Source organism: Podarcis erhardii, assembly GCF_964252035.2.
Source record: "Podarcis erhardii genome assembly, chromosome: 2".
In the NCBI taxonomy this organism is placed as follows: domain Eukaryota; kingdom Metazoa; phylum Chordata; class Lepidosauria; order Squamata; family Lacertidae; genus Podarcis; species Podarcis erhardii.
In genome coordinates, this window is record NC_138498.1 from 89,987,204 (window position 1) to 90,000,474 (window position 13,271).

Below are 13,271 nucleotides of genomic sequence, written 5' to 3' on the forward strand. Positions count from 1 at the left end.
TGGAATACGCATCCCGTGTGGGAGTTGGAGCCTGACACCACAGTGCTTCTCTCACCCCTATGTACAGTCATATAAAACATCAACGGAAGATGGGTGAAGATGGCTAAAGTCAGGTAGGTAGCTGCGTTGGTCTGACACAGTTGGAATATAGATAGATAGATGATAGATGATAGATGATAGATGATACATAGATAGATAGATGATACATAGATAGATAGATGATAGATAGATAGATAGATAGATAGATGATAGATAGATAGAGTCCAGTAGCACCTGAGAGACCAACTCTATGCACATAAAAGCTTATACCAAGAACAAACTTAGTTGGTCTATAAGGTGCTACTGGACAATTGTATTATTTTTTTACATATTTTGATGGCTAAAGTGTAAGTCAGGGATGGATAACCTGCAGTCCCCCACATGTTGGACTTCAGATCCCAACAGCCCCAGTCAACAGGGCCAATGATCAGGGATGATGGGAGTTGAAGTCCAGCAACATCTGAAGAGCCACAGGTTCCCATTCCTGCTGTGAGTGAAGTGCATTTGTTTGGACACTTTTGGAAAAAGCTTTCAGAATCTTCTGTTCAACCAGCTGTCTAGCTCAGTGGAACAAAAGTGCACTAGTGAGACTTCTTCTTTCAAAGTCTCTGGGATGGTTTTCAGCTCTTGCAGTGATAACCCATTCTTATTTTTAAGATCTTCTCCTCCTCTACATTTCAAATGTGGACTGAGTTTAAGGGTGAGTTAGGGCAGCCACTTCTTCATTGCTGAAGTAAAATGCTAGCGCTTTTGAAAGAGATGTAGCCAAGGCAGGCCGAGCTCATCGCCATAGGCAAATCAGTGCTGCCACCCCTATTTTCCCTTCAACTGTGTTTATATCATCAGCATAGTGGTGTTCAGCTGCCATGTCAGGCACACTTTTGCCATCTTCTGATAAGAAATATATATTTCTAGTACAGTGGTACCTCAGGTTACATATGCTTCAGGTTACAGACTCCGCTAACCCAGAAATAGTGCTTCAGGTTAAGAACTTTGCTTCAGGATGAGAACAGAAATCGTGCTCTGGCAGCATGGCGGCAGCAGGAGACCCCATTAGCTAAAGTGGTGCTTCAGGTTAAGAACAGTTTCAGGTTAAGTACAGACCTCTGGAACCTATTAAGTACTTAACCTGAGGTACCACTGTATTCAGTCACTCCTTTAGGCTCCGTCATAGGGTGGCATTGTGGGAAGCAGTGAAAGCAGTTTGGTGGCAGGGATGTCACACATTCATCTAACATTTTCCCCCTTTGCCATGCTTCCATTCCTCCATCTGTGGTACCCTTGTCTGCTGAAATACCAGATAAAACTGCCCCCCCCTTGTTGTTTTCTCATCTTTATTAGTGTGTGTGTGTTTTGGCAATGACTCACTTCCTTCTTTGTTGTTTTTCATTCTTTGGTGAATTTTAAAATAGACCTCCCATCCAAATGTCTGGCAGATTACCTACCACCCAACATGCTTTTGTTTTGTTTCTGTTGCAACCAGTGAAGAGGTTAAGTAACTCCTCGGCCAGGACTTAAAAGATGGAACCAGGATGCAGAGAGCGTTCTCCCCACCTGGACTTCCAGGTTTCTGAAGCTGAGCCAGGCTAGCTTCCGTTTATTGTTGGCTGCTCCCAGATGTTTAGATTCTTAAACATAGTATCCGGAAGACCTGGAAAATTCAGACAAGACACTTCCCCTCACTTCCATAGCATACACGCAACCTATATATCAAGGAAAACGCAAGGAAAATCCTCACAGCTAACAGGGAACAAGACTCAACTAACTTCCAGCCCCATAATTAGGTTTCAAACTAAATAGATTTAGCTCATTAACATGGGAGACCTAGTTGAATTTAGGCTCTGGAGCTAAAAAAAAATTAGGGCATGGCATGGTCTGAGTGTATGTAGCAATAACTCGATGTCTTCCTTTTAGCAGGAGAGACTGCTTTGGGAGGAAAGTACAGTGGTACCTCGGGTTACATAGGCTTCAGGTTACAGACTCCGCTAACCCAGAAATAGTACCTCAGGTTAAGAACTTTGCTTCAGGATGAGAACAGAAATCGCGCGGCAGTAGCGGGATGCCCCATTAGCTAAAGTAGTGCTTCAGGTTAAGAACAGTTTCAGGTTAAGAATGGACTTCCGGAACGAATTAAGTACTTAACCTGAGGTACCACTGTATTGGAAGCAGAGAAGCAGCAATGAGAGGGTATATGTTGAAACCATCCTGTTTACCAGGGGCAGTCCTTATTTTCTACCTGTCCCAGATTAACAGTGGTGTAGCCAGAGAGTCACAGGGACAGTTGCCCCAGGCACAAAATTTCAACACCCGGTGCTGTCTCAGTACAGCTGTGCTCTTCTGTCGCTGGGCTCTGTTGAGGACGGCTTCTCCATGTGAACCAGGAAGTGACCTCTCCAGACAACCTCTTATTTTCTTATCTCTGTGGCTGCGATCTCCTGGGTGACATGGATGCCTTTAGGCAGTTGACTGTGCATGCGCACTCTATCCGTTTCCCTCCCCCCCAACCCACTCCCTCTGCACAGCTCTGCACAGCAACCCACGTTACACCACTGTAGGTTTAAAATAAACTTAAAATAAGGTATTTGATCTCTTAATGTAACACTGTACTACTCCCAGAGTAACTGGCACATTATACTCTATCACGCTATACCTTGGGGAGAAACACATCTAGTGTGCTTGACCCTAAGGGGCCTCTCACACTAACAGCCTAGCTCTCTGTTTACTTGGAAGTTACACTGGTTTCAGTGGGGCATTTGCTGGTAAGTTTCTTGCAGCAAAATCCTACCCCTGTCTACCTGGGAGTAAGCACCTCTGAACTCAATGAGTTTTACATTTGACTTACAGGATCAGGTCCCAAGAGTGAAAGGTGGATGGCTGATTTAGTCATCTTGATTTACAATCTGTTAGTGCAAAGGTTGTCTATTGGCTCCATTAATGCTGCCTAGAGGCTCCACTGTTTTTTTATCAGGCAAATATATCAAATCAGCCTTTCCAGATAACGCTTGTCTTCTGTTGTTCTGGAGGTAACTGAGAAATACTCCAGTTTGTTTCTATCTGATGTGAGCCAATCCCTGTTCGGTCACCATTGGTTTAAATTGACCCTCCTGCTTCCCTGGATATGTAAAGTATATAAAGTCAGGACTCAATACTCTATGGTTTCTTTTTTCAAAAAAAAAAAAAATGTCAGGAGAGGTGTGGTAAATTATATAGTTTCATTTAATTGTTGCTATACACGGGTGGCGCTGTGGGTAAAACCTCAGCGCCTAGGACTTGCCGATTGCATGGTTGGCGGTTCGAATCCCCGCGGCGGGGTGAGCTCCCGTCGTTCGGTCCAAGCTCCTGCCCACCTAGCAGTTCGAAAGCACAATTAAGTGCAAGTAGATAAATAGGTACCGCTTTCTAGCGGGAAGGTAAACGGCGTTCCATGTGCTGCTCTGGTGCCGGTTCGCCAGAGCAGCTTCGTCACGCTGGCCACGTGACCCGGAAGTGTCTGCGGACAGCGCTGGCTCCCGGCCTCTAGAGTGAGATGAGCGCACAACCCTAGAGTCTGTCAAGACTGGCCCGTACGGGCAGGGGTACCTTTATCTTTACCTTTACGATTTTTATACCACAGGTTAGAGCAGAAGAGGGCAAGGAGTAAATGAGTACCAGAAATTCATAATAATGTTCTTGTCATCACTCCTTGCCTGTGTGAAATGAGAGAAGTGTAGACGGGAATACTGAAGTCACAGATCAAAACACCTTTGATTTAAGAGAAATGGAGGCTTTTAAAAATTTCTCTCGTGCACCAAAAACCATGGTACATACACTTGTCCCCACCACCACTTCCCAAATTCTGCTGCTGCAAACCTCCTTGGTTTCATGCTTGCCATCTTTCTGTTTTGAAGAGGCTGTGCTCTCCCTGGGAAGAGTGAATCTGACACTGATTTGTTAGTGTCCGGCATGTCTATCTGACACCTCCTCCCAAGAAGCCTATGGCTGCCCTTACTTGGATTTAAACCTCACAACACAATGAATTTTCACCAAGCCATAAAAGGCAAGACTCAACCGCCGCCGCCGCCGCCGCCGCCGCCCCCACTTGCACCATTCTTAAATTCTTTAAAGCAGCAAAAGGAGAAACAGAAGGTATATTTTGGATGTGCCAAAAAGGGGGATGGAAATCAAAGCAACATTTAAAAATGGTTTTTCTTTTGGGTATTTTTTTTAATTCGATTTCCTCCACCCCCAATGAAATTTGGCCTGCTGCTCATAGCACCTGCTGGATTCTGCATGCTAAATTTCATGCAGTTGGGACAAATCTTTTTGATCTAATAATGGATAGAGTTTTCAACTGTCATAAAGTAAGGACACTGATGGAAACAGTCACTTTGACCTTGCAGCCCCCCCCCCAGAAGCAGAATAGCACAGATCTGCACATTACAGTAATGCAGGGTGGGAAGCCATTTGCAGAGAAAATTAGTGGGTGAATGGGGAGATATTTAACCCTTCTCCCACTAACCAACTACCACGTACATTCACTTCCCATTAACATTTTAACCCACCCCCCACCACGTTAGGGAAAGTATGATGGGTGACGGGGACATTAAACTCACTCTCCCCGGAAACATCATCTGGGAAACGCATGTTCAGCAAACATGCTTAATCATGTAATGTGTAGTTCTACCAATAGAGAATGGAGCTAGTGAAATACCCCTGAGCATTCAAAAATGCATCTGGATAATGCATAGAATCTGATAGTTCATGCTAATATCAATCAATTAGTATTCAAAAATCGCAGAACACTTTTTCTCCACAAACCACAATGTGTATGAAGGGCTGTTTGTTCGGGTTTTTTACCCCAATAAATGAACTTTGGGCACTATTGTGTCCCCCCCCCACACACAATTTTTTCATTAATTTTCCACTAAATTTTGTAAACAAACAAACAAATACACAAACAAACATAAATCTCTGCCTATTTAAACCAATCTTAGTAACATTGTTAAGTGACATCCCCGTATCCCCCTGGTTGAATTTCAATGTATATCATTTTAACAGTTTTCCAAAACCAATGTTCTTATAAAATTAACTTAATCACTTAACATCTTTCTTCCTTCCAAATTTGGCATTAAACATATTAATTTATCACATCACATATTTAAATCCTAAGCCTATCTGATATTTGCAAGTTTTCCAATTAAGTTAACTTAACATATTTAACACATGGGACGCGGGTGGCGCTGTGGGTTAAACCACAGAGCCTAGGACTTGCTGATCGAAAGGTCGGCGGTTCGAATCCCCACGGTGGGGTGAGCTCCCATCGTTCGGTCCCAGCTCCTGCCCACCTAGCAGTTCAAAAGCACCCCTAAGTGCAAGTAGATAAATAGGGACCGCTTTCTAGTGGGAAGGTAAACGGCATTTCCGTGTGCGGTGCTGGTGCTGGCTCGCCAGATGCAGCTTCATCACGTGACCCGGAAGTGTCTTCGGACAGCGCCGGCTCCCAGCCTCTTGAGCGAGATGAGCACGCAACCCTAGAGTCGGTCACGACTGGCCCTGACGGGTAGGGGTACCTTTACCTGTACCTTAACATATTTAACTAAATAGTCTTTAAATTTTGTCCATTCCTCCTGGTAATCCTCCTCCTCCTGGTCACGGACTCTTCCCGTCAGGTCGGCTAGCTCCGAAAAATCCATCATCTTCATCTGCCAATCTTCCACTGTTGGTATTTCTTGTGTTTTTCAATTCTTTGCTAACAAAATTCTTGCTGCAGTTGTGGCATACAAAAATATCTTAACATCTTTTATGGCCAATTCCAAACCTGCTATTCCAAGATGAAAGGCCTCTGGTTTCTTAATAAATGTATATTTCAACATTTTTTTCAATTCATTATAAATCTTCTCCCAGAAGTCTTTCACCTTGGGGAAGGTCCACCACATATGATGGAAGGTACCCTCTTTTTCTTTACATTTCCAACATAAATTATCACAATTGTGGTATATCTTTGCTAGTTTTACAGGAGTTAAATACCATCTATACATCATTTTCATTATATTTTCCTTTAACACTGTACATGCAGTAAACTTAACCCCTTTCTTCCACAGTCTTTCCCTGTCTTCAAACATTATATTACAGTGGTGCCCCGCAAGACAAATGCCTCGCAAGACGAAAAACTCGCTAGACGAAAGAGTTTTCCGTCTTTTGAGGTGCTTCGCAAGACAAATTTCCCTATGGGCTTGCTTCGCAAGACGAAACGTCTTGCGAGTTCTTGCGAGTTTTTTCCCTTCCCCCCCTTTTTCTAAGCCGCTAAGCCGCTAAACCGCTAATAGCGCTAAGCCGCTAAGCCGCTAATAGCCGTGCATCGCAAGACGAAAAAACCGCAAGACGAAGAGACTCGCGGAACGGATTAATTTCGTCTTGCGAGGCACCACTGTATGTCCCACATCTCTTGCCGAATCTATCATCACTGATTTAACTTGTTCATCCTTTGTATGCCACTCCAATAATAAATTGTACATTTTAGACAAGTTTTTAACTTTAGAATCCAACAACTCTGTTTCCAACTTAGATTTTTCTGAAGCAAAACCATTTTTCTTATCTAATTTGTACAGTTCACTAATCTGGTGATATGTAACTAATTTATCTTATCTTTAATTTGATCAAATGGTTTTAATTTAAAACCTTCTTTATCCTCCAATAATAAATCTTAGTATCTCAACCACTTGATATCCATATTTAGTATTTTCTGGGCCTTCACCTCCATTGGCGAGAGCCATCTGGGTGTCTCCCTTTCTAAGAGATCTTTATATTTTATCCACACATTGTACAGAGATTTCCTAATTACACGGTTTTTAAAGGCCTTAAGGGCCTTTACTTTATCATACCATAAATATGCATGCCATCCAAACACATTATTGAATCCCTCCAAATCTAACTTTGGGCACTATTCTTGAAGCACATCCCCCTATTTCCTTGATCAAATCAACACAAAGCCTGATCAGACAGTTGCATTCTAGTTTCCAGCTACTACTGAACTCACTTTCCTGCACAAAACCATCTTAAGCTGATTAGAGGATGCCACATAAATCAATATTTTTTCTTGAACTTTTTTGCAGTTCCATTTTCTGTCTGCTCTTCTGCCACCGACCCCAGTCTATTCCCACAGATAAGTCACACACAGTCACAGATCTTAAGATGCAGGCGTGCATCACTTAAGAACACACATACCAGTTTTTAACGTTCCAGCAAATGCCTTTCTTTTTTTACCCCTGTGGCTGACACTCCATTAATAATGTTGTACTTGATAAACCATGTATCTTTTTGAAATGTTGAAGGATGCTTGCTAAGAACCTGTTTGTTCACACAGGCATTGAAAACAAGCTTTGTAGTATTCATCCGGCTTACTGTGGATGCCGATATATTTATTGCAATGTATTGATTTTATTCAGAATGTATTTATATCACTGTGAACCAATAGGGAACTTGAAATAAAAAGGTGGCACAGAAATGTTTTAATTAAACAAATAATAAGGGAACTTGAGATGACTTACAGCCTAGTATTAAAGTCCATATATTTCATTCCGTGTCAGAAGAAAAATAGTTTAATTGATTAATCAACGGAAGCTTTCATTTATTAAATCTAACACTTCATCTGATAAAACATTACAACATGTTGTTGTTGTTGTTGTTGTTGTTGTTGTTGTTGTTTTCCTCTCACAGCAGTAGCATAAACACTGGTGCAGTCATTTCTTACTGCTTTCTCAAATATGATTCTTAAGATGCACTGATATTAGAAAATAAATCAGAATACACCTTCACTCATTGAGGATACAGTCTTAAAGCAGAAATTCTGAAAAGTATATTAACCGACCTGAAGATTGCCGCTGGTGGATTTTAACAAGTGGAGCAGCTGCAAAAGTAAGGCCAAGCAAACTAGATTCTGTTGCTCCATTTTTCTTATTCTCATAGGAAGTCCCATGGCTCTGAGTCATATCCTAACTCTAAAAGGACTGGGTGTTATCAGTCATCAACCTTGACATTTTGCCAAGTAATCTGCCTGCCTGCTGAACTCTAGCAAGAACCAGGGCACTGTTCCTTTAAGACTGCAAGCCTATTTACTTGGAAGTAAGTCCCGTTAATGCGGGTGGCGCTGTGGGTAAAACCTCAGTGCCTAGGTCTTGCCGATCGTCAGGTCAGCAGTTCGAATCCCCGCGGCGGGGTGCGCTCCCGTTGCTTGGTCCCAGCGCCTGCCAACCTAGCAGTTCGAAAGCACCCCCGGGTGCAAATAGATAAATAGTATTTCTTGCATAATGTATTTCTTGCATTATGCAAGAAATACATTTTTTGGACACTACTATAAAAATACAGGATGGGCACATAGACACCACCTTATACCGTAAACCAACTGACCGACAAACATATCTACATGCCTCTAGCTACCATCCCAAACATACCAAACAGTCCATTGTATATAGCCAGGCACTACGTTACAGCCGCATCTGTTCCAATTCTACAGACAGAGACTCTCACCTAAGAGATCTACAGCAAACCTTTTTAGAACTAAAATACCCAACAGATGAAGTTAGACAACAGATCAACAGAGCCAGACTGATACCCAGAGAGAACTTGCTGCAAGACAGACCCAAAAAAGAAAATAACAGAACACCTCTAGTCATCACATACAGCTCCCAAGTTAAAACAGTACAACGCATCATCAGAGATCTGCAACCTCTCCTGGACAATGACAGTTCTCTTTCTCAAGCTCTGGGAGGAAGACCTTTCATTGCCTACAGACAGCCACCCAGTCTTAAACAACTCCTAACCCACAATAATACTATAACCAGACCTAACACAGACACTGGCACCAGAGCCTGCAATAAACCCAGATGCCAACTTTGCTGCCACATACACCCGGACAACACCATTACTGGCCCCAACAACATCACACATACCATCTCGGGACTATTTAATTGCTCATCATCTAACATTGTGTATGCCATAAAATGCCAACAGTGTCCTTCAGCTCTCTATATTGGACAAACAGGCCAGACCTTACGCCAAAGAATAAACGGACATAAATCGGACATCAGGAATCACAAGACAGAGAAACCAGTAGGAGAACACTTCAATCTCCCAGGACATTCTATACAAGATCTCAAAGTAGCTGTTTTACTACAAAGGAATTTCAGAAATAGACTGGAAAGAGAAGCTGCTGAATTACAACTTATCACCAAACTTAAAACCATGGAGAAACCTGGTCTGAACAAAGACCTTGGATTCTTATCTCATTATACATGACAAAGCCATTTTTCACCTTTTCACCCCTTGCTTTTTCCTGTAAGACCTATTGCAGTCGTTAAGAGTCGTCAACAGGCTCATCACAGCTATCTGCCAATCACCCATTCCCACCACCCTTCTGAGTAATACCCCTCCCCACCTTCTCACTATATAGAAGGGTCTGGAAACTTCTGTTTCAGTGTATCTGAAGAAGTGTGCATGCACACGAAAGCTCATACCAAGAACTGACTTAGTTGGTCTTTAAGGTGCTACTGGAAGGAATTTGTTTTGTTTCAGCATTTTTAAGTTCGGAATAGAATAATTGCTTTGGAAGACGATAATCAGGCATCTGCACAACATGACCAGTCCAACGAAGTTGATGTTGAAGCATCATTTCTTGAACAATGGTGATCTTTTCTTCTTCCAGTACACTATAATACTATAAACACACAAGACGTAACCGGCTGTACTTTTGAATAAATAAGATATACTATTCATTGTATCAATTTGTAGATTCCAACAGAAATCTCATAAAGTTCAACAAAAAAAGCAGAAGACCCAGTGGATCACTGGCATTAGTTTGCCTGTCTGCCCAAGTGATGTGTAAAAATTTTCGGAGACACCATTGATGGAATCTTTCAAGGAGTTGGAGATGGCTATTGTCCCCAGCCCCTGAATAAAAAGCCCAGGATGATTCTGAAATGAAGAATTAAATGAAGGAAGCACCCAAAGGACAATGTGCTGCAATCACAAGATATTTCGATTAGCCCCATATTGACTGGGCAAATGGCAAGTACCAAGGCCCATCCTAAATGTCTGTGTCTTAGAACAGTTGGGCTTGGAGCCAATGACAGGGGAGGTGACCTTGAACTGAATCTTAAGTGGCACCCAGGACCTGGCGCAACATGTAAATACCATTGCCAGAAGTGGAAACAGGGATCACGGTGCTACCACATTCACTGCATCCCTTTCTTGCCTCTGAACCACGTTTGCTGTTTTGCTTCAGGCGTAGCCAGGGCTCCTCAGCACAGAGGTAAGAAGAGTTTGGATTTGATATCCCGCTTTATTACTACCCTAAGGAGTCTCAAAGCGGCTAACAATCTCCTTTCCCTTCTTCCCCCACAACAAACACTCTGTGAGGTGAGTGAGGCTGAGAGACTTCAGAGAAGTGTGACTGGCCCAAGGTCACCCAGCAGCTGCATGTGGAGGAGCGGGAAAGCGAACCCGGTTCCCCAGATTACGAGTCCACTGCTCTTAACCACTACACCACACTGGCTCTCGTAAGGTAGATGAGGCTGAGGAAAAAATTAGGTGCCTGTGACCACTCAGTTATCTTCCTGCCTCAGCAACGATTTGAACTTAGAACTCTCATGCCCTTCTCTGACTTTGCTCACGGTACTTTCTTGGGTCTGAAATTTAAGTTCAAGTCATGATCAGCCTGCGTCTGGAGCTCTAATTTTCCAATCCATTGTCTTAACCATTCAGCCATGAATTCTGCACAAACATGTTTATTCATTCCTGTATTTTAAAATCTATTTCCCCACTAAACATGTCTCCATCTAGCCCTCGGGGCAGCTAATATAATAAAGCAACAGTAAAAGCAGTCTTAAAAACAATATCAGTTTACAATACCAATAAACATCATATCATATAAACTACAAATTGGCTGTGACAGAGCAAGGTATTTTCTTAAATAAAAATTTAAAAAAACACCACTGTCCGGCAAATTCCAGGAAACACATGCCAACTCATTTATCAACAAGGCCTCATCCGCCAGTCTACCTCTGTAATAGACCTGTTGAATATACGAAGCTCTTCACCAACTTTCTTTAAGCAAAAAAACCCCAAGGAAGTCACCACCTCAGTCTGATCTAGAAGAGTCACATTTGGAGGGAAATTCTACAATACAGGTGCTAGATAGGCAAGGTGTTGCTCCGTTTCATCAGTGCAGCTTCTGAAAAGAATGGAACAAGTACTTCCAATGGAATTAGGCCATGCCCAGTCAGAATACCACGTCAAGCAGAGAGCCCACAGGACCTTAGGCCAAGGTAAAGCAAATTCAAAAGAAGCCGTTCCTGCAGAGAGCTACTGCCAATTTATTCTACCTGGTCAGGCCCGGCACGTGGTAGGCTCCGGTTCCTTGCAAGGCTGAGAAGGTAGAGGATGAGTTCCCTGGAGGACCTCTGAGTCAGATGGTGGTGGCAGGAGGTGTGCCCTCTGGCCAGGAGGACATGGGTGGGAAGGTGAAAATGGGGGTGCAAAGCAGGGCTGGAGAATAGAAGAGAGACGTGGCTTCAGAAATGGGGGTGGGAAGGTGAAAAGCAAGCTCAGGAGGGTTGGTGAGTGGGAGTGCAACCCCTAGTTAAATAATATTTAGTATTTTAGGACACTTCTTCCTAACTTCTTAAAATTCCTCATATTTATAATCTTAGTTGTAACAATCATGTAAAGTAGGCCTTGGGAGGTTGCAGCTGAGGAATACTGCATTTGCCTAAAGCCAGTCAGTGAGAGAGGCTGAGGAGAGATTTGAATCTGACTAACAAGAATAGACTCAATTCCATGATTCCTGAGCATCTTCTTTCCCCCTTCCTTATCAGGCCAATCAGGGAATAGTGACTATTATTCAGTCTTATCTGGATTCACTTTTATTATAAGAATTCTAAGGTCTCAAATATAGAATAAATATTAATAAATGCTAACATATCTAAATATATAAACCATGTGTCTGAAATAGTACAGGAGAGCAATCCTGAAGCCATTTTGATGCTCCCAATGACCTCAAATATTCCTCTGCAGTAAGGGAGGCAAATGGGGAAAGCCTTCCCCATTGTCTTTTCACTTCTGTCAAATTCTGTCTTGAGGGCATATTTCTGTATGAATAGGGTGAGCCTGTGACCTGGATTCAGGAATCAAAGTATTAGCCCAGGTAATGCAATCAACAACCATTATCAGGTATCCTGGCAGACAGGATTTCTGCTGTAGACCGCCTCCTGTGATGTACGTATGATGATTTTGGGGTGGTCTTTGGCTAAGGGGGTTGGGCAATGTCAAAAGTTTTAAAGGTTCCTGCACACTTGGAAGGAGGAGAGGGAACTCTGTTGGAACAGAAAAATAAATATCTGCCTTGCTTTCCACTGGATCCTGCCTCCACCCGTTCTTCTCTGACTGATCATGGACTTAGGGGGCTCAGAGTCCCATGGGGAGTTGGCCAGCAAAAGCCAAACTCCAATTTTTACATCACCTTCAATCTGCTTTCCTCTACATAATGATATCATGGCCGGATGATGATGATGATGAAAGTCAAGATGGATGTCAGAACAAACAGCTGGTGGCCACTAAAAATGATAGGTGTACATCTAGCTCCTCTCTTCCCCTTTGTAACATCTAACAGAACCTATTTCGTGTTTTGACATCATGATAACTTCCCCATGACATGGAGCGTGAGCAGAGAAACTTTGTGACATCTCAACCACGGAAGGTGAGTTCTCCTAGATGTTACAGAGAGGAGTCCTTTTCAGTTGAAGCCATGCATATTTAGTCTGGCCATGAGGCAGAGAATTTGAATGAGGCAGCTCTTTAGAATTCTGTGCAAAAACCCAAGAGGCCTCTGTCAATACAAGCATTTCCATTGCCATGGTTTTATGAAGTGGTTGTAAGGATCTTTCAGCAGACAGAGCAATAAACATCCAAGCGTTTCTGAAGTGGCTGTGTGCCAAGATCAAGCGTATCTTGTGCTCCATTATTCACTGCTGCTGCAAGTGGCAAAAAGAAAACACATGACCTATCTTCTGAAAGGTGCCTGCCTGCCTGCCCTTTCAGATTTGATCCTGGTGAAAGCAAAAGCAAAACACTGATGCCTCATACCTGAACTTGCCACTTAATTAACAGCAACTGACAACCATTTGTTCTAATAAACAGTGCTAATGGCTGGCCCAATGTTGCAGCTGTTTTGGCTATCAGTGTGGGGGGGTGGGGAGTAA